This window comes from Anabrus simplex, chromosome 1 (genome assembly GCF_040414725.1).
Source record: "Anabrus simplex isolate iqAnaSimp1 chromosome 1, ASM4041472v1, whole genome shotgun sequence".
In the NCBI taxonomy this organism is placed as follows: Eukaryota; Metazoa; Arthropoda; class Insecta; order Orthoptera; family Tettigoniidae; genus Anabrus; species Anabrus simplex.
Window position 1 is genome coordinate 755,826,645 of NC_090265.1, and position 21,905 is coordinate 755,848,549.

Below are 21,905 nucleotides of genomic sequence, written 5' to 3' on the forward strand. Positions count from 1 at the left end.
CTTTGACATATAATAGGAAACCTCCCAAAGAAAGAAAATTGTCTTTCAAAATAAGCAAAAAAGTAACAGAAAACGTGTAATAGTAGTATTGATGTTTATGAAAATTTCCTTTTCATGTGTCCGGCTCCATGGCTAAATGGTTAGTGTGCTTGCCTTTGGTCCCAGGGGTCCCAGGTTCGATTCCCGGCAGGTTCAGGAATTTTAACCATAATTGGTCAATTTCGCTGGCACGGTGGCTGGGTGTATGTGTCATCTTCATCTTCATTTCATTCTCATCACGACGCGCAGGTCGCCTACGGGAGTCAGATCAAAAGACCTGCACCTGGTGAGCTGAACTTGTCCTCAGACGCTCCCGGTACTAAAAGCCAAACGCCATTTCATTCCATTCCTTTTCATGTAAACTACAGACAGTATCATTCTAACCCTACATGCAACATACAAATGTTTCACAGATATTTGAAATGCTTGTTCCTGTACATTTACCAATTATAATAGGCCTATCACTTCAAACCAACAATTTATGTCCAGCTGGCCATCATTACAACAATTTTATTGATAATAGCAGTCTTATACTGTACTGTAGTTATCATTTACAGCTAAATTTCAGCTTTATAGAGTACATTATATGGCTGGACAAATACTTAAAGACCACAAGACTCGCTTCACTCGCAACCAACTATTGTAATTTAATGTACCGTAGCCTAACATAATATCCTAATGTAATCCCTAAAATAGCCTAACCTATGTTAACTCAAGTTAATAGTGACTGAATTTCTACTTCTTATGGAATCGTGTCTACCAATGGCTTTCATTTTCGTATCCATTATTATTATTATTATTATTATTATTATTATTATTATTATTATTATTATTATTATTATTATTATTATTATTATATGAATGAATATTAGGACTCAGCTAAGAGCCCCGTGGTCGCCAACCCACGCTCTCTACTTAGGAGCGCCTGACGCCCCTTTCAGTCGCCTGTTATGACAGGCAGGGGATACCGTGGGTGTTGTTCTATTGCCCCCACCCACGGGGGAAATCTATTTCGGGTTGTGACTACGAGGCCCTTAGCTGAGTCTTGACATTGCTTTCACTAATCTAGCCCATCCGACCGCCCCTGGTCAACACTTATTCTTTTCCGACCGCGACGGTATTAGCGCATTCGAGGCCTAGGAAGTTTTCATTTCCACGCACTTTGTGGCCTTCATCTTTCTTTTGCCGATACCTTCATTTTTCGAAGTGTTGGTCCCCTTCCATTTGTTTTCTTCTGATTAGTGTTTATAGAGGATGGTTGTCCAGTTGTACTTCCTCTTAAAACAATAATCACCACCACCACTTTGTACTATATAGCTGCATGGGTTATCAATAAACTAGTTAAGAGTAGCTAAGAACATCACTCTTGTTGCACATGTGCAGAATATTGTTGCCTTACAACCCAAAGAAATACCACATGCATGGATAACAACAGTTACCATACATAATTTAATGCACTCAACTCAAGAGGCATTCAGTGTTTGTCAACATACTGGGGTAACATTTAGAAACGCAGTATCGGAAATTACTTTCTTAATAAAGAAAACGACGAAGGTAATTTATTACAACCGTCGTTTAGTACTTTAAATACAGTACTTCAAGTTCAGTATTTCATGTACCGGTAATCATAATATGACACAGGTACTGTACAGATTTCTATGTTTATGTCAAGAAGATTAAGTATTTGACAGATGATATTAATTAGAAACACAGTAAGACCAAGTTGTAAGGAAGTAAAAGAGAAGAACATGAGCTTTTCTGTTGATTCTTCTTTCTCGAAAAAGAAAAAAAAATGTTCAGGCTCTGTTAATTATCTTCCTATTCAAATAGCTGTTAATGTATTCATATCATTTAAGTGTTATACAGTTATATATGCATGACCAGTAGATGCCCAATTAAATTCTTTATGAAAAATAGTTGGTATTTTGTTTTTATTTCAATGTACGGTACCGAAATCCTCTAAATTCGAATACACTTGCCTTTGGTTACGCTCACTTAAGGACCCAATATGGCGGCTCCATAAGTAGCATTCGTGACTTGACCTCCCTAGACAGACCTTGCTTTCGACACTCCGCGTTGGAACAACAGATTCTTTCATTCATTAATGCAGCGTAGGAAACATAGCTGATTAAACGCGATCTTTAACGAAAATAATGGAAACTACTATCAGCACAAATGTACATATAACCAAGTATACTACAGTACGCATAGCATTTTGCCTATTTTTCGTGTACAGTATGGTCACACTCTCTTCTATTTTTTTTTTCAAGAACGCAGTGGCGGCTCGTTTGGGAGGCGCTAAGGCGCGCGCCCCCCACGGGGTTCCATTAAATTAGGGAATTTTAATCTTAAATGTTAACAAGGGAAATATTTTACTATTATTATCAAGGGCGCGAGTTGTACTGTACTGCGGCCCGATGCGCTACTGGCCATACGCAGGAGGGCGCTCTCTCATAGCGGACCAAATACTCCGAGTCTCGCTCGACTGACCTTGAGGGAGCCAATCAGAGGCACAGTAGAGATGTGCTGTTCTAACGGAGATTCCGGCGCGTTTCTGCCGCGGCCTATCGTTGTAGCCAACCTACCCGAAACATTGCTGATTTGATTGCTATTTAACAGGGGTCAGTTTGTGCCATTTCTCTCCTAAAACTAGGAACTATTTTACTGAGGCACTTACCTGAGTTAAATGTGCCGGTATATATTTAAACTAGTCTTGTAATTTTTAGGATTATTAACTAACGAAACGAGTAACGACTGTAACTACTGTCTCCTCGCACTTGTCTCATGTTGGCGATACTCGCTGGAGAGCGCGATGTTTAGCTGTGTGTTGATGAATGATCTCGTGAGGTAACTGTGACAAGGTGAAATTAGGAGAAAGGTTGTGATTTATATGTAGGCGTAGTGTTACGTTTGCACTTCGTACAGTATGATTACCGTCGAACATATTAAAGAACTAACGTTTTCTTCTCTTTCTATCGAAAAGAAAGTCGAAATGAAGGAGTGTGGTAAGCCGACACCAGACTTCTCGTTGAAAAAACCGGAGACCAAGAAAAATGAAAATAGGGCTTTTCAAAGACAAATTAATTCTCCTGATGTATATAACAAGAACACGCGAATATGTGGAAGTGATATCTCAGAAACCTTTTACAGCATTCCTTGCCTGCTATTCTCCCGTTCTCGGAAAGGAGATAAATGGATCACCACAGGGATATCAATAGTACCATGGACTCTGAAATGCTTGGTAAAGTCTTGTTTGAGTGATCACTACAGTGAAGAAACTATTCGTAAACATAATTCGATCGTGGACAAGAACAGGCAAATGTTAATAATAATAATAATAATAATAATAATAATAATAATAATAATAATAATAATAATAATAATAATAATAATAATACAAACAAAAGCGGACATGAAGAACGCACAAATTCAACCCGAAGACATTTTGAATCGAAATATATATAGAAAGAAAATTGGCAAGTGGGAAGTCACTCCAGAGAATGAAGTACCAAAAAGAGCAGGTACCAAGTGGACGGAAGAAAGGAAGAGGATCTTTAGTCAACAGATGAAAGCATCCTGGATCCTCCGCAAATGAAATCATAAATAAAGCTTCGTGTGTTCCGAAAGGGACCATTCACGCTTAATAATAATAATAATAATAATAATAATAATAATAATAATAATAATAATAATAATAATAATAATAATAATAATAATAATCAAAATAATTGCATATGCATTGCACCGTATAGTGTTCGAAGTGTGTATCTTGATAACATGGTTTGAAGAACTTGGGATATATTATGGAATTATGAAACTAAGGGGCGCCCTCCCACTGCTGATATCCACGAGCCGCCACTGCAAGAACGATTAAACCGTATGAGTCGTATATGTTCGATATATTGGCATTCCTTACACTATCTAAACTTACTTCTTCTTCTTCTTCTTCTTCTTCCGCTTCGACCACTTTTCCCTCACTTGTGGGTTCGCGGGTGCGAACTGTTCCGCAAATGTGGATTTGGCCCTGTTTTATAATAAGTAATAATGTTACTGGCTTTACGTCCCACCAACTACATTTACGGTTTTCGGAGACGCCGAGGTGCCAGAATTTAGCCCCGCAGGGGTTCTTTTACGTGACAGTAAATCTACCGACACAAGGCTGACGTATTTGAGCACCTTCAAATACCACCGAACTGAGCCAGGATCGAACCTGCCAAGTTGGTGTCAGTAGGCCAGCGCCTCAACCGTTTGAGTCACTCAGCCCGGCAGGCCCTGTTTTATGACCGGATGTCCTTCCTGATGCTAACCTTATGCGGAGGGATGTAATCAATATTGCGTGTTTCTATGGTGGTTGGTATTGTGGTGTGTTGTCTGAATATGAAGAGGAAAGTGTTGGGACAAACACAAACACCCAGTTCCCGAACCAGAAGAATTAAATTCCCGACTTGGCCGAGAATCGAATCCGGGACCCTCTGCAGCGAAGGACTCAGTGCTGATCATCCAGCTAAGGAGTCGGACTTCTTACACGTCAATAAATAATTATTTGAAAATGTACTGCGGTATAGACTTTGGTATGAGTTATTTAGCCTATATTTTAAAGCCAAAACTAGTGTTATTTTCGATTTGCCTTAATTCGATTTAAAACTACGGTATATTATTTTATCCACTGTACCATAAAACCGAAAGATTTTGGCAATATGTTAATTCATAAATACGAACGCATTTAAGAAACAGGTGAGGATTTGTCAGAGTATTTCTTAATTATTTCAGACAGAATAAAACTACGCCGTTTCTACTCGCCGAGTGGTATATTCAGTATTCTGGATAGTGACTGTTCGTTCGTGCTTAGTTGAGGTTAGTTAACCCGAACTTCGTGTCGTTTATTTGCTCCTAACCTACTGGATCTATACTAGGCCCTACATCCTTCATTGATTATGAGTGCATACAGGAAGTGAACAGGTAAGTATTGCTCAATAACATGTTGTTTATTTCATTTCATTGTTTCGTTACGTTACAACTTGCCAGAACTATTGCACAAAAACGTACCTAACAAACAGACCACAACCACTACACTCAGAGCACTGACTGAATGCGGGAAGAGGCTGGACTGGGCAGCCTATCTATAAAAAAGAAAGCGGCTTCTGTACGTCACGTGATTATCTGAGGCATGGCATTGGCTAGAAATGAACGAGAGTCGATGTGACGAGCTAGCTCTTTCTTGGAGTCGCTGTTGATAAAAGAGTCGGCTCGTGCTAGCTCTCAGGAAGCAAGGAGGGAGCTAGCTCATACGACCCATCACTAGTCCAAAGAGATGACTCTCAACGTTATTTTTCACTTCTGTACGCAACGGCTGCGCAAAGATCGCCAGGAATCGCACGCTAGCGCCCCTGGCGTAAGCAGGGCTGAACTAAATTACCGGGCGGGCGATTTAAATCGTTTAGCGCGCGGAGGGTACCCAGGTTCTCGCCCCCTCCCCCCTTTTAAATATTATATTAAATCTATGTTTTCGTTTTTTATTTCTTTTATGTTTTTCTTTCATTTCCTTTTCTTTCTCTCCTTCGTTCTGTTACCTTTTTCTGAAATTCTGCATTCTGAACAATGATACACTTGGAGGTTGGCCTGTGCTTTATTGTTATTAATAATAATTTTTTTGCTGGAGAAAAGAAGCTTACCAGATTGTGCTGCTTATTATAATTATTTGATTTATGGAGCTATATTTTATTTTTACTAATTCACAAAGCCACGAAGGATGGGAGTGACTGGCCTTGCCTATGCTGCTTTTTTTTTGTTTCTGCTGAGGAAAAAGGAAGGTAACTCACAAAGGGAGGAAGGAAGTGACCAGAAGGTGAGTGAGATTGGCAATCCTTATCTCAGATTAAGACCTACAACAGAAATAGACACTAACATCCCCTCGTACATCAGTCCTCTTTAACACTACTTAAGCCAACCATAACAATCAATAGTATCAAGATATGCTACTTATGCAGAAAAAAATATAAATACAATGTAAGAAAGAAAACCATACACAGGAACCAAAATGATTAAAGCAAACTCATATGATAAGGAGGGAGTTTGTAGGATTCAAAGGTAAATTGAAATTAAACATGATCCTTTGATTTATGGAGCTATATTCTACCTACTATCCACAGTGTTACAGGTATAAAATGGTGTAGAAATTTGCACAAAAATTTTAGTGATCATAGTATATCATAATCTCTTGACATTACATTCAGCAGTGTTAATCATCAATTAATATTCATCAGCCAGGAAACTATTCAATACAACACAAATACAAAATCATTCATTTATGAAAGAACGACTGGAACTGACAAGTTACAACATAATACTTTTCTCTCTTATTGCAGTCTAACGTTGCATTGACATGTCAAAAGTTTTCAGCAACACCATTTGTAGCCTATTTTCCCAAGGAACTTACTATATGATACATCTTTCAGTCTGTCAAATGAGGCACCTAGGGCCACACACTGAGAAATATTGAGATTTTTACTTCTTTTGCATCTACTAGAGGATGGCAAATCTCTGGCAGAGTAGTGTTTGAAGAAACCAAGACATGATAGCACATACCCTGTTCCTACATATTGCATCAAAACACAACATATCATTCAATCAGTCATCTGCATTTAGATGACAACCAATGTCAAGCTACAAAATTGTGTGAATCCCTTGTATTCATTGATCTGCACTATTTACAATAGTTAGAAATGTTCTATTTTATGGGACAGTAGGATATATCTAAATTTTTCTGCTACATGGAAAAGGATGGAATCATGAATACATTTGTGAGTTTAAAAGACAAGAGAGCGCTTACAGATTCTGTGATTGTTCCCTCATACAACATGCAGGAGGTACAAATAATGCTTCCTTTCAGTCCATCCGCAGGAGAGGAGTTCCAATAAATTGACAGAAATATGTAGCATCAGGATCTACGTACAATAATATGGCAGCTGATCCAGCACAAAACATACCCATGCCAAGTCACAACATAGCTCCACCTATTAAGAGCTACATCCAAGGAATTGTTTGCTAATTTAGTACAGTATTATGAACAATATGCTGCTACCTTCCACAACATTACGGTGTGCAAGGGACTGTGCTGTGACCTACACAAAATGCCAGTTGAAGACAGTGGAAACTCACTTCAGACAGTGCCATTTGTATCTACTGTACATTGAAGGCAGAAATCTATGTCGGTGGTTGCAGTCTTATAACATGCACTCCAACCGGCCAACCAAGCAGAGGAGGGGTGGCCACGGTTCCACCGTGTTTCTACACCTCTGCATTTGGGACACAGAAACGGGCTGTTCCCCTACCACTGGCTGTCCTGAGAATGGTTTTCCTTTCACCTGCAATAAGGCGAATGATGGGACAGTTCCTAGTATATGCCATGGCCACCAAACATCTTGCCCTCACCACAAATCTCCTTGCTTAAGATGATGATGCTTGTTGATTAAAAGGGCCTAACATCTAGGCCATTGTTTTAAGGGAAAGTACAACTAGGCAACCACCCCCAATATATATTAGTAATCGGAGAGAAGAAATAGAAGGGGGCCGACACTAGGAAAAATGATGGTATCGGCTAAGGAAGACCAGGGCCATGGAGGGTTTGAAAATAAATCTCCCTAGGCCTCCATACATAATACAGTCGGGAGCAGAAAAGAACAGGTGGTGATCAAGGTAGATCAGATAGGATAGATGAAAGTGGGGGGCCTGGCACAAGTAAGCGGAAGCAATGCCAAAATTCAATTAAGGGCTCCGTGGTCGCCTACCCCAGATCCCAAGTGCAGAGCGCACATGGGATCCCTTTTAGTCATCTCTTACAGCAGGCAGAGGATGTCGTGGCTGTTATTCTACTGCCCCTACCCACAGGGGGACAACTATTATAAGGCTAGTTGCTTTATGTTGCACCAACTCAGATAGGTCTTATGGCGACAATGGGACAGGAAAGGCCTAGGAACGGGAAGGAAGCAGCCGTGGCTTTAATTAAGCTACAGCCCCAGCATTTGCCTGGTGTGAAAATGGGAAACCACAGAAAACTATTTTCAGGGCTGCCGACAGTGGGGTTCGAACCCACCACTGCACAAGCGCAATTTCATAGATGCATGACCCCACTGCACAGCCTCCTTGCTGGGTGTTTTGTAAAACAAAATTAAATATATTGATAAACAATCATTAACATTCACAAATTGAAATTGTTTAATCCGAATGTAAAATGAACATTAATAACATTAGCACCAGTGTTCTCCCCAGTAATGTTTCAGCCGGGTGGCAAGAATGAGTAGGCAGGTGGGGAATACTATGTAAAACTTCAATATGAAAATAAATTTCAATTCGTTCCCCTCAGGGTGTTAACAAAAATATCAGACAGGTAAACATTAACTGCACAATTGAACTATTTGAATGCTATCATCACAAACAAGATATAACAGAGTAGGCCTACTTTGATCTTCTAGTGTTCTATAGCTTCTTCCAAATCATGTAACAGTGGAGTTAGGCCTCCCACTCAGTTGCTGTGGGCACGTGGACTGCCATACAGGTTTGTGATGTTATGCGGAACAGAGGGCTCGCATGTGATTCCACGCTAATCCAGACCCCAGCTCGTGACTACGTAGTGGTCAAGCTAAACATTTGATCTCCGATGTAATTGATGAAATTTTGCTAATGATTTATCATTTAAATTCACAGTTTTATAGTATTTATATGTGAAAGCAGGAGCAGCAGGGGTGGAGGTCATGGTAGTAATATCAGCAGCACCATTACCCATAGCAGTAGCAGTAGTAGCAGCGGCAGGCATGGAGATGGTGGTGGCAGCAACAGCACCGGTGGTAGTAGGTAGTAGTAGCAGAAGCAGTAGGAGTGCCGGTGGTGCAGGTGGTGTGAGCAGCAGCAGTCATAGCAGCGGAAGGACTTGGCCGTGGACCAGCCTTGTGTCGAGGCACACCTATATGAAAAAAAACACACACACTAAGAACGGTATAACGGTATATGCTGATGACCTACATAAAGGTTCTCAGAACAAAGATGATCTTTAAGCAACTGTGGTCAGGCTTGAAAAATATTCTGAAGACAACAAACTTAGCGGAACCTGGGACACATTTTTTTAAATGGATGAAATTGTCGAAATTTGAATTCTGGCATAAATAAATTATATTAACCATCCTCTAAATAACAAAAGTGGTTTTGTGCCGCTGTGACTGTTTTTGACGTAGTTACGGTCGTTTTTAAATGGTTCTGCACGGTCATTTAATTATCCACCACGCCTCCTCTCCTCTGTATGCTCGGCTATCCGTGTTCCTTCTGTTACCATTAATTCCCTCTTTACAGTAGCATTGAGATTATACTATTCTTGAATATTGCAATATATACTGCCAACTGTTAGCTATGTTATGAACTACTTCATCCTACAATTTAGTCAACCATGAAGGAACTACACTTGGGGGAAGGGGACCTGGAAGTTTGAAGGAAGCAACTACTGCGAAGCTCACGAATGATTATAGGCAGGCAATATGTGCAAATATTCCATCTGTAGATAATATGAAATCTGCAATATATGCCACACTATACTATTACTCCTCCACAGAAGAAGATCCTAAGCATAAGAAATGCCCCCAAAGACCTGAATCATGGTGCTTCTACAATAAGAGTATCGCAACTGGACAAACCCCTCAAAGTCACAAAAATTGTCAGTTCAGTTCACAATTGCAATGCTGCTGAAAATTTTGCCTGTATACCAAAGGCTGGCAACAACTGAACTTCTGTGTAGATGTTGTAAAGGGGATACTCAAATTGCAAATGAAAGTCTTCATGCATGTATGTGGAAAAAGTGCCCATGGGCGCCCGCAAGGGAGGGGGGGCAAGGGGGGGGCATTTGCCTCCCCTGGAATTCTAAAAATGTTGATGTTCAATTGTTTAATATCATACCAGATTATTTCATAAACTGAAATTACTGACAGTCATCTAGCATCTGTTATAACCGGAAATTTCTGTAAACAATTTAATGTTGCTGACGTTATATTGGTTTTTATATTCAAGTAAATTGTTGATGTGCCCCCCCTTGGAAAAGATCCTGCGGGCGCCCATGAGAAGAGACCTTTGTGTCCTCAAAACGACTTGGAATAGCTGTTTCTAATGCAGTTGCAGAATACAACATGGGATGTAGTGCAACACAAGAAATGAAAATGGCTGTAAGGAATTATAAACTTTCACCAGCATCCACGAAACTTGCCACACAAAGAGATGAAAGAAGAAAATTTCACAGTCAGCAGTCAGTCACCCAACAAAAGAAAACAGCCAGGAAAAACTGAAACTCCTAAAGGTACACAGGGAGGAAGCCAAGAAGAAGCAGGAGGGTACGAGTTATAGTGCTGGTGAATTTTAAGAGATTTGGAAAGGCCATTATGAAAACTTTTAATGGTTTTAGAACTAAAATTCATTTAACTCAAAATACCATTTTTTGTAACCTGCACTGTTCCATGCAGATCAAATCTAAACCTATATTTGCCAAAGTTGGTATGTAGCTTCTATGTGACCTACCAAGAAAATTGGAGGATAGATTTTTCATTCTTCTACAATATACTCATTTTATGAGGCAAAATGAACAGAAAATTAGTGGAAAATTACATATAAAATACAATTACAAACTTGAAACAGGAGTTAATTAAGCGACATAGGGTGAATCGAAAATTCCATCCTTGAGTTTTTTTATGTTATAAGGAAGAAGTTTTCAAACTCTCAGGTAAAAATCCATCCCACAGGGAACTTTTTGAAAGTTGCCTGTTTTGCGAGCATCATAAACACAAAGTGCATCATATCTCATAAACTAATAAGGATATTTAGCTGAAAATAAGATATGTCATTTCTATAATAGTCCTACATATTCCATAACAGTTTCATTGTGATTGCTCAAAAATTGTGGAAAATAAAAAAATGTGTACCAGGTTCCCTTAAAATGAACCTGGACAAAACGGTGCAAATGGTTTTCAGATAAAGAGGGAGTTAGGATAGCGAGCTCAATTAAATACCTCACCATCACAATTCAGCTAACGTAAAGCCACTGATGGATTATAAAATTTGCACATTTCTGCACTATTCTGTTAATAATAAATGTTAGGCCTGTAAGAGATGTACCAATTTCAAAGTACAGGTACGGCAAGACCAGGTGTGACAGGCATTATAGTAAATTTCATTATGAGAAGCGAGGTTCCCCCTCATCTGGCACTGATGAATTTATCATCATTACCTCTGGAGAGCAATTTGAAATGAAACCCAGGAAAATTTGATAGGTCACAGTATTGTGAAATTAATAACAACGACAACTACTACTACTTACCTCTTTCCGGGACAGTATCTTTATACAGCAACCTTGATAGCGGTCCTGGATAGCTCGAGTGGCGAAAGTGCCTAGAACACACAGTGCGGTTCTTCAGCTGCTTCGGAGGAAGCTGCCGCAAGCGTTCGACCCCCCACAACGTCCAACCACTCTCTGCAAATATCCGGTCTACCAACAGGGAAATGATGAAATAATATTCCCTGTTGCTGGCCTTCTTTGCTATCTGTGTAAATGCCACAGATCTGACACGTTTCGTGCATGGTCTGAGACATGAAAGGAAATAGAAGAAAGTAATAAAGGACACTGTATCAGTTTATATTTTTACTGCTAATTTCAATACCCTCAAAACGATAGTGGCTTATCATAAATAATATAACATTACATCAACAGAATTTTAAGGTGTCTGTTTCAAGTAGACTTATGTAACCACCATGCAAAAAGGTAATAAAACAGTGACAGCCAAAAAGAAATTTTTGGGAACATGAGCAGCTATCAATCATCAACTTAATAACTACTTAACCTCCTGCGCCCTACTATCCTTTTAATAGGATTTTGTTTTAAAAATAGAATGGAATATCCCGCAAACAATATTCAAACGTTAAATAAAATAAATAGCAAATTTAGGACTAGGCGAATATGATTCAATTTATCCGAAAGTCATTTGCCTTGGTGTGGTATATTTTCATGTTCTGGCCTCAGGAGATTAGTAAAACAAGAACCATAAAGATGCTTACCTCAAATATCTTGTACTTTTTCTTCAAACACGAAAACGAAGATAACAGATAAATGCATACAAATCAAAGTGAAGCAAAGTGTCACAAACGTGGTCGTCCCACGTGGTCCAAGTTGTCAAACTCAAATTGACCAATAGCAATCGGGAGATGTTTCTACCAATAGCAGCTGCCGTATTCGTCACGTGGGCTTACGGTGAGTGACGTGATGTACAACAGCGCGCCCCCGCTGGGCCCTCGGAAGGGTAGGACCTATGCGGGTGACATACCAGCGCCTCCTAGAGAACAAGGCCTGGCAATACGATTCGTGACGTCACCCGACTGGGCTCAGCCGTGACCACCACGGCTCAGTGCGAGTGGATAGTAGATGAAGCTAATTCCTTACGAAAATTGAAAAATACGCTGGTTAAAGTGCATTCTACAAATATTCTTTCTCGTAGACGCGCATATCGGAAGCGAAATGAGTAATATACCGTAATAATTAGAAAGAACAATTAAAAATGCAAAGAATTTTTTAAGAGTCTTAATACTGAACAACTTTAATAATATGTTTATATGACACTTTCTTGCGTATATTTAAGAGTCAAAAATGATCAGTTCCTTTTACAAAACTCGCCATAAGACCTCTCTCTGTCGGTGCGACGGAAAAAAAAGAAAAAGCAAGCTTTTACAGAACTGAACTTGCTGATGAAAGGTAAAAAACAACATGTAACTACAGAAAAAGCTATTAAATAAAAATAATAACGTATAAACTACCTTACTTACAGTATATTAGCAGCAGTCCAGGAACATGCAAGCTGTAATGCTCAGTGTTGTCGGTCATGAAAACAGGTAAACATTTTTTTTACAATAGAACCTCACATAAATTAAGGACGTGAAGAGCCCACACAATTTGGCTGTTATGCAAAGAGAATGATTATAGTACATGCCAACAATAGTTTGTTCATCAAGTCATCAAAATTATATTCGCATTCCCTAGTGTAAATAAATGTACTTATATGATTTTGGACCCTGATTCAAATAACCAGAACAGGAAAAAAATTGAAATTCTTAAATTTGAAAAGTAGCATGCCAATTCTTATTACATTTGAACTGACCTTCAGCCAGACATTTTCTGAAATTGTTTTCAATTTAACTTCACCAGGTTGCTTAAAATTGAAATGGACATGAGGTGAACATTATATAAGAAAATATAAAAGGAAATCTCTATGAACAGTAATTGTTAAAATCCTAAGAAACCATATTAAGAACTTGCATCCCTGCCATTACATTAATAAAAAAGTAGCAGAACACACACTGAACTACTCATTTCACGCTTTATGAACCAGCTGCACTATATAGATATGACACACATGAGATCAATTAAGTAATTAATCCCCAATTTTTCACAGATGCATGTTAGATTCATTACATAACAAAAGCTGGAAGGAGTACTCTCTCCAAGAGGAAATTCATAACCAGAGTGTGAATAGGCTATAATGCTGGAAATTCATAATTGAATTCACAATTACTCAAACAGGAATGTTTACTACTGAAGGAACTTACAGTGATTAGCCCTGAATTCAGAGTTTACACATTCCCTTTGAATGGAATTCATAGAGGTTCATCAACTCAGTGATTAATAATAGTAATGTACTAAAAAAAATTAGAAAGCCTCAGCTTACCACAGACAAAAGGAAAGGATGGTTAATGATCTTGTAGGATATGTGCCACCAAGGTAATGAACCGTATTTGTTAAATGACAAAATACCTGTTTAACATAAAAGGTGCCCTCTCAAATGTAATATCACTCCCTGAAAACGTAACACCTGGCAATAAATATGATAAAATAAAAGTGCTCTTGTGTTATTACTGTATTATCTTCTAAAGAAACTACTATGGAAAATAGAGCTACTAAATTTGTTCCTTTTCAGAGCAGTTCCAGTCTTGTTTTACAGATATTGAACTTAATTTTTCTTCAAATTCCTGAAAGTTCTTGAAAGAAACAGTACTGACATGAGCTTCATAGGTCTCTAAACTTTGAGCAAGAGCCTTGGCCAAACTTTCATTGTCTACTCGACAACGCCTATCGTCTGGAGCTTCTCGGTGGGCAAATGTGGTATCAGACAAGTACTCTGGGCAGTTTGGAAACTGAGAAGGAACAGCTCCTGAAACGTTTAGACCAAGTTAGAATGCATTCGCCTAGATATAAATGCGCTCGTCTATTAATTCATGGCACCACTTACTTCACAGGACCATGTCATGTCTTAGATATATCTGGTTGATTTTAATATAAAATGAATAGCACACAAGGAGACAGAGAAAAATCATTGAACTTATAATAATTATACAGAACCTAACATAGTTGCAATAAACACAATAGCATTGCTGTCTAGCCTGAACTAAAAATATTAACCCACACTAAGTGGTATTTTTCCTCATGCGATATAATAAACAGAACTGGCTCACTTGCAGTTACGGGGTCCAGCACAGAAGGAATACTTGAAAGCCAATACCTTACATACCTTCATAATTTAGGCCCTATAAGTTTTCCCAGAATATCACTATACCCACAACAGTAGTCCTTTGAAGTAATGTGAATACTCAGCACATTCCAAACTAAATGTAATAACTGGTCAATTCAATACAGCAAATGCTTAAATCAGTAAGATATAAATCACCCTAAAAAATCTACTATTTCATTCATCAATAGCAAAGATATAAGAGACCTATCCACAACCTTTCACAAGCCTTGGATGAGATAAAGGTGCAGTCAATAATTTCCCATTTCTCTCATCATACATGCTGGTCGTCTTTTCAACCTCAGTTTTGAAATGGAGCTCGCACACCTACAACACAGGGCTCCATTTCAAGGACCATTCCACAACTTAAGTGATTGAATGATTGGAATCATATATAATACACTAATAACTAAGACTTACCTCTGCAGTTTTGGAAGGAACGAAATCATCCCGGCGAATAGCTCGTAAACACTTAGCTCTCTCCGAGTCGTCAGTTGGAAACGAGAAAACACTCACTTTAGGGCCAGTGCGATAATTGCCCTTATAGTTTTGGAACACTGCATTTTTGAGGCATCGTTATTCATAATTTGAAAAACAGTGATCGCAATTCACAACACACCATTAAAAATAAACTCAGTTCTAACCTCACGTGGTGGCCATGCCGGCACTTTAAACACAATTTATCAATATTAACAATTTATAAGTACTATCACCTTTAACTGAACTTACACTAATAGGAATATTAAGCGAGTATTAACACACAAGACTCGATTAACATTAATATAATCGATGAAAAACACACATAATAGGGAAACGCGTCCTCATACACCATGCAGCAACAAGCTAACTGAGTTACCTGCATGGGCCAACTTCAACATACGTCATCAGCTACTCTCATTCGTATTGCCAGGCCTTGTTCTCTAGGAGGCGATGGACATACCCATGCACTAATCTGTAAGCTGCTACTAGTGACAGGTCCCCACTTCCCAGTTACTGTTTTCACTAGTATGTTTTTCTGTTGCCGTTACTCGATAACCTGTTATTTCTCGTCCTCATTACATTTGTGACACTGACAGATATGTAACTGGGACAAAGTAACTGCTACGTTATTTTTCAGCCATCTCTACTCTGGTGACAACTTTTGACAGATACACGCCCATTACCGGTACCACTTTTATCCGATACCGTTCCAGCTGTATGAGTTAATCAAGTCCATAATGTGATTTCTGTCGTGTGTATAATAAGGGCCCCATACACGCGCAGACTTAGTCGGAGGTAAGTCTGCGCAAACCAGTCTCTTCAGACATGTCTCTGTGTGTATGGCCGATAAGTCTGCCGACAAAAAGTCTGCAGGCAAGTCTCTGACATTCTGGCGCTGCTTGAATTCAGCTGTAGACTTTGCGACGAAAGCGCTATCTCAGAGTTGCGGCAATAAATGTAAACGTAGTAACCTACAAATATGAAAACTGAAATCATATTTTGCGCGTCTTCTTCGTACAGAGTCTACATTATGTCCAAATAACAACTCATCTTCTATACCGACTATCTAATTAATTTCAATCCGTACCGGTATATATTTTTCAACCATTCGAAGTGCATAATCTTAAAAAGAAAACAGCTGAGCGCGTCGTGTTCAACCTCCTCGGTAAATAATCATTTAGTCTGAGCGTGTGTGGGCAACTGCATACTTCCGACTTACCTCCCAGAGGCAAGTCTGTGCAGGTAAGTTTTCCAGAAGTCTGCGCGTGTATGGGGCCCTATACAGTGCTCCCCTTTGTTTGTTTATTTATTTATTTATTTATTTATTTATTTATTTATTTATTTATATACATATCTGTACGGTGTTTTATAACTCTCATAAGAATATTGACTGAGTGAAAAATACAAGAAGTGCAAACAACATTTCAAGGAGAAGAAGAAGATTGTGCGCGTACTTGTACCTAAGGTGTTGACAAGCGTCTCGGTACTTCGCCTACAAGGAATACAAGCCTGCTCTCTTCGGAAACATTGTCCGCCTGGCAGTGCGCGTCTTGACAACTGCAGCGCTAGTATACCACCTCACATCAGCACTCACTAGTATTGCTAACGGGAGTTAAAACCAGCACAAATTTACCTCTACACTATAATTACAGTATATTATATACGTTAGTGAGCAGAATGAAGTAGACAATAATAAATGTTCCCCTTTTACCCCTAGGAGTCCAATTCAACTGTGGATTTTCATTTCAGATGGCACACATAACTCGAAATTTGTCTGGAATTTAAAAGGATGTAAGGTCTGCACTAGATATTTTTACTATCGCACCGTAGATTTTCAGTGGAAAGGAACGACTTTAACAATTTTTCTTGATATTTGCTTCTTATAAATTATTTTTCTTCTCAAGAAGTATTCTCGGCGATACTCATCTGTCATGCAATTAGCGTAGTTAGTGACAGAGTGGCGCAGAAACTTCTGCAGTATTATTCTGCTTAGTTCCTCAGGATGATCACTTTTCCCACACTGTAGAATAGGATTTTTAGCAACATGCGGCAACAGTATTTCAGTTAATGTTTGTGCTATTTTTGGACTGCCCAGCGTTACCGATATCATTTCGTCCGTTACTGGCCCCAGTTTCATCAGCAGTGAAACAAAACTTGGCTTTGGATACCTGAGGCCACCTCTGTCTTTGATTTTTATTAATGACGTTAGTGGAGATGGACTCTGGATACTACTAATTTTATCAACACACTCTTCACATGGCATGTGGTCTTCGACAACTCTTATCAATTACCCTCCAATATATGCCATTGCAGCACTCGACATAGAAACGCATGGTGCTCCTTCGGCTTCCTTTTCGATGTTTTCCAGTTGTGTTTGAAAATTTCTTGCTAACTCAGGATTCGTTGCTGCCGGTTCACCCGCGTCATTTTTTGAGCTAGTACGTTTCCTTGTCGAGTTAGATGTTGCCATCCAGTCACTGCAGGCGGATTCATGTGGCACATTTCCCGTGAGAGATGCACTAACGAGTCCAGTTGTTAAAATTTTATGTAGGGCCTGTGTAACACTTGCAGCGTTTGTTTGGTCGTTGCTACCTCCAAGTTGTCTGATGAAACTAAATAAGCTTTCTACTTCATCAGAAGAAAATTTTCTGGTTAGCACAAAATGGAAGCCATTCTCAAGCAGGTACTTGACACACAGGATGGCAGATTTTGTTGTTAGACAAGCTGCTTGATAAGTTTCTTTACTTATGAATTCCACCGGACTTGCTGATGCTTTCTCCCAGAGTTCCAGATAGGAAATGAAGTCGTTCTCCAGCCATTCCAGTCTTTCATCATCAACTGAGAAGAAATGCATTGCGTCTTCATTCCGACAGCGAATATGCTGCAAAGTGTTCTTCACGTTGAGGATGGTGAACCATTTATTAACTATCTTCAAGAACTCAATAGTACCTTCAGCATCCTGAAATTCTTTTATTTCAAACTGAGACCCGTATTGCCTCAAGAAATCGAGCACCGAAATGACATCTGAAGAGAAAATATCCACGGCTCTGCCCACGTGCATCTTCTCAAATGTTGTCGGGTATACATGTTTGTGTGTCAGTCTTCTTACTAATTTTACATTCATACTCTTCTGTAAGTCTTAGAACTTCCTGATGAACATACCAGATATGGGTTTCCCATCCTTGACCAAATGCTTCTTCACGTCTAGTAATGCATTTCTTAAATTTTTCAATATATGACATTGGTCATAAGAGAGAAATACATTCCGTGAGCTGTCCGAGGGATGTGGCACAACAGGTAGAGGGGTAATACCTCCAGAAAGCAAACGAAAAAGTTTCACATTTGTGGAGTGATTATCTGCCACTATACGTACAACTCGAAAAGAAGCCTTTTCCACTTTATCAATAACTTCAATAGCAAGTCGATGAAGTACTTCAGCCTTTAGGTCCTTAGTAAAAAGTACACCACAGGGATTTTAAAATGAGAAGCAAGTCCAACGAACACAAAACATAGAAGTTTTGTTGCAATCACATTTTCTAGGCCTAAATCTTTTTCCAGTCCACCCAGTGACACAAGTCCCTGTACTTCATCAGGTGCTTTACAGTAAAGCGCGCGGGGTTGAATAACCATCTCATCTACAATAATCGAGCCAAATGTATTTATTCCCACGGTGCATTTTGCTTCTTCGTGCAGTCTCTTTACTATTAAACTTGAAACCATTACCAAATACAGTAGAGACAATACACGACACTGAGCGAGATATAGAGGGACAGCTATTGGAGCACACTCTAGCGGATAGACCTGAACGGTACTGATTCTGTCATAAGAGCACGTGTATTTTTGTGTGAAGTTTTTGGTGTTATTTATGCGTTTTCAGTGAGTTGACATAATTAAATAGTAGCGTGTGTCATTCCTTGATATCTCCTCTCAACATGAGGGAAAAGGTATGTGCTGTGTTAGGCTGCAGTAATTACGAAGTAGAGAAAAATGCGCGCTCGTTCTTCAGGTTCCCTCGTGACAAGAACATGTAAGTAATATTGTGTTTGCATATATATTCTTCCAGTGACAGAGATTTTTATAGTACTTCATAATCTTCTGACCTGCTCGACCCATGTTTTAACGGGCTTAAAATATAACACGCATATTTTATTGTATAGTGCAACAGTTAACCTTCAATACCGATGTGTTGTTGTAGGTGTGATCTGTGGGTTTTGAAATGTCACAGAAGCGATTTGGATAAAGTGTACAAGAAAGAAGGGACGTTACGCTTGTATAAGATCTGTTCAGATCACTTCCAGGCCAGCGACTTTAAAAATCCTCGACTATACAGCCAAGGGTATGTTACATTTTTACTCTAATTGTACGTAAATATTCCTCAAAGCATCATCATCGACAACATTTTCAAACTTTTCTTTCTTTTATCCCTCTTCTCAGATTAAAGCTGGGATTGTATAGATTTTCTTTCTGTAGGCTTCATGTTAAGAGGAAAATTGTCCAGCTATTAAATGTTAATTCATTGCATCATATAGGAATGTGCCGATATTTTTATTGACAAATGTCTTAATGCGATGATACAATGTTTTTAAATGAGGAAAAAAGACAAATCCAACCGTAAGATTTCAGGCAGGTATGCTAAAGCTAAAAAAGTAATGCATAAATGAAAGATCAAGCCATTTCACAGCAGTCCATTTCACACCTTGTTTATATGTCTAATTTCAGTCTTTGAATAATAACCTTTTAAATAATTCTTCATTCATTTATCCAGAATTGCTTTAGCAACTTCGAAGTTAATATCTCAGTACCACTTTATTTCTAGACGTAATTTATTTATCCATTTCCGTATATACATTTCCATTGATATTTGAATTTAGCGCGATTTGTTCAGGTCAAGTCACTAGGAGCGCCACCGTCGAATTGTCTCCCATTTTAGCAAGGCGAAATCCGTAAGTGTCGTGTATTGTCTCTACTGTATTTGCCGTTACACCAGTAGTGTTTCCAACATAACGTTTGATAGTAGACCTAGAAGGCAAGCTTAACAGTTCGCTACTTCGTATAAATCTGTAACCTGCCGGGGACTTACTGTGCCATTTAATGCAGTACCTGACAGTTATATCACTCCACCTGGGCTTTTTTTGTACAAATATTTTAAGCTGTTCTTGTAAAAACTTTGCTTTTAAATTTCCTTCAGCACTCGAAGCCTCAACTGCGTCTAGATTATAATCGACCATTTTTTCTCTAGCCTAGTGACTTGTTTCTTGAGTTGCTGTTGGTAACGCCTCAGTGCAGATATCTTCTGCCTTGCACGTCGAAGTGACCTACGCAGTGTTTGTAATGTTCTATTCCGCGAGTTTATATGCCGCACATTTAACTTTGTTTGTGTAGACACATCTTTCTTGGTTAAATCACTACCACTTGAGATACCAGTAGGGGGCGCGTCATCAGGAGCACAAGAATTATTCGGAAGAGAACCAGCATTGGAAGATGTTTTGGGTATAATGGATTTTACAATACATCTTCTTGGCACTGAGAGTTTAATTTTCTTACTTGGCGGGTAATCACTAAAGACGCTGGACACCGCATCAGGCTTTAACCGCTTTAGCTTTAGTTCAGGTTTGTAGTCACATTCCATAAAGTGATTACTGCACACGACGGAGCGGTCACTAGGGTTCCATAACTTATCCTTGGTACCACCTACACAACAGAATAAGGAAATTATCATCATCAGAACAGGAGCAATAATAATAAGTAACCTAACTTTTTTCCGTCACATGGTCTGCGTATTTACTGTACCATACCTTGTCTGCTTATTGCTTTACTCCATAATTCCCTAGTTGGCTCTTGGCAAGGGAATTCATGGAAACTAGTTCCAGGAACTTTATTTCTGGAGCCTTGTTTACAAAATGGTACGCAACAGTACACCATTGTAATATAATTGACGTATTTTAACAATACGACGTCACCACTAAGCATACAACGTGTAGAAATACCGCCAACCGAGGTGTTCACGTGAGGTTGAATTGCAGCGCCTCTAGCGGCAAATATAACATCCATAGGGCGGAGAGCTTTGAGTGGCTATTGGGCAGGCTTTGTATTCCTTGTAGGCTAAGCTCGGTATAACACTGCGATAATACGACCTGGCCAATCACAACGCATTCTCGCAGAGTCTGTGACCCTGGCCGCTAGAGATGAGCTTAAGCGATATTTCAAAATATCGGTGACAGGCGTATCTGTGACACAAAAATATCTGTGACTTTTATCGGTGATTCTGTCACAGGTAGCACGAGCATATGATTATCGGCACTGTCACTCTTTGGTGCGGGCGGCCAGTATGGAATATAGGTGATATGATGACAAGGTCGATCAGTATTTTTTCGGAAGATTCGGGACATTAGAAGTGGGGAAAATAATATTCACCTTTATAAATTTAAAGTTTTAATAAAGCATAGGGAAGAGGTTGTTAACATGATGTGCAATAACAAACGGAATGTAAATACCCGTGTAGTGTCTCCGGGGATACCAGTTGCTTACAGTACCGTACTTAAATGTAGGTTTAAGAATAAAATGACTAAATTTTATGACGAGTGTTAATTATACCATGTAACGTTACACAAGTATTACATACAGCAGGGGCTTATATTCAACCTTGAGGTTCGTTATAGAAACAATCTTAACCTCATTTATGTTATACACCTACAATACCTAAGTGCAATAAAGATTGAAGAAAATGGAACTGAAAAACTGAGGCATATTATATTCATAGTTTCTTCGCTAACAACGAATAAGAAACTGATAATTTAATACAAAGAT

General features: G+C 39.0%; 1 long non-coding RNA gene across 1 annotated transcript; it reads right to left on the reverse strand.

The window, feature by feature from the left end:
• Positions 1 to 8,529: 8,529 nt before the first annotated feature.
• On the reverse strand, positions 8,530 to 12,268 carry LOC136873125 (uncharacterized). Its single transcript, XR_010860151.2, has 3 exons — positions 12,121 to 12,268; positions 11,387 to 11,649; positions 8,530 to 8,998 (listed from the first exon to the last, which is right to left on the reverse strand). It is a non-coding gene; the product is annotated as an uncharacterized lncRNA (long non-coding RNA).
• Between the last annotated feature and the right edge of the window lie 9,637 nt (positions 12,269 to 21,905).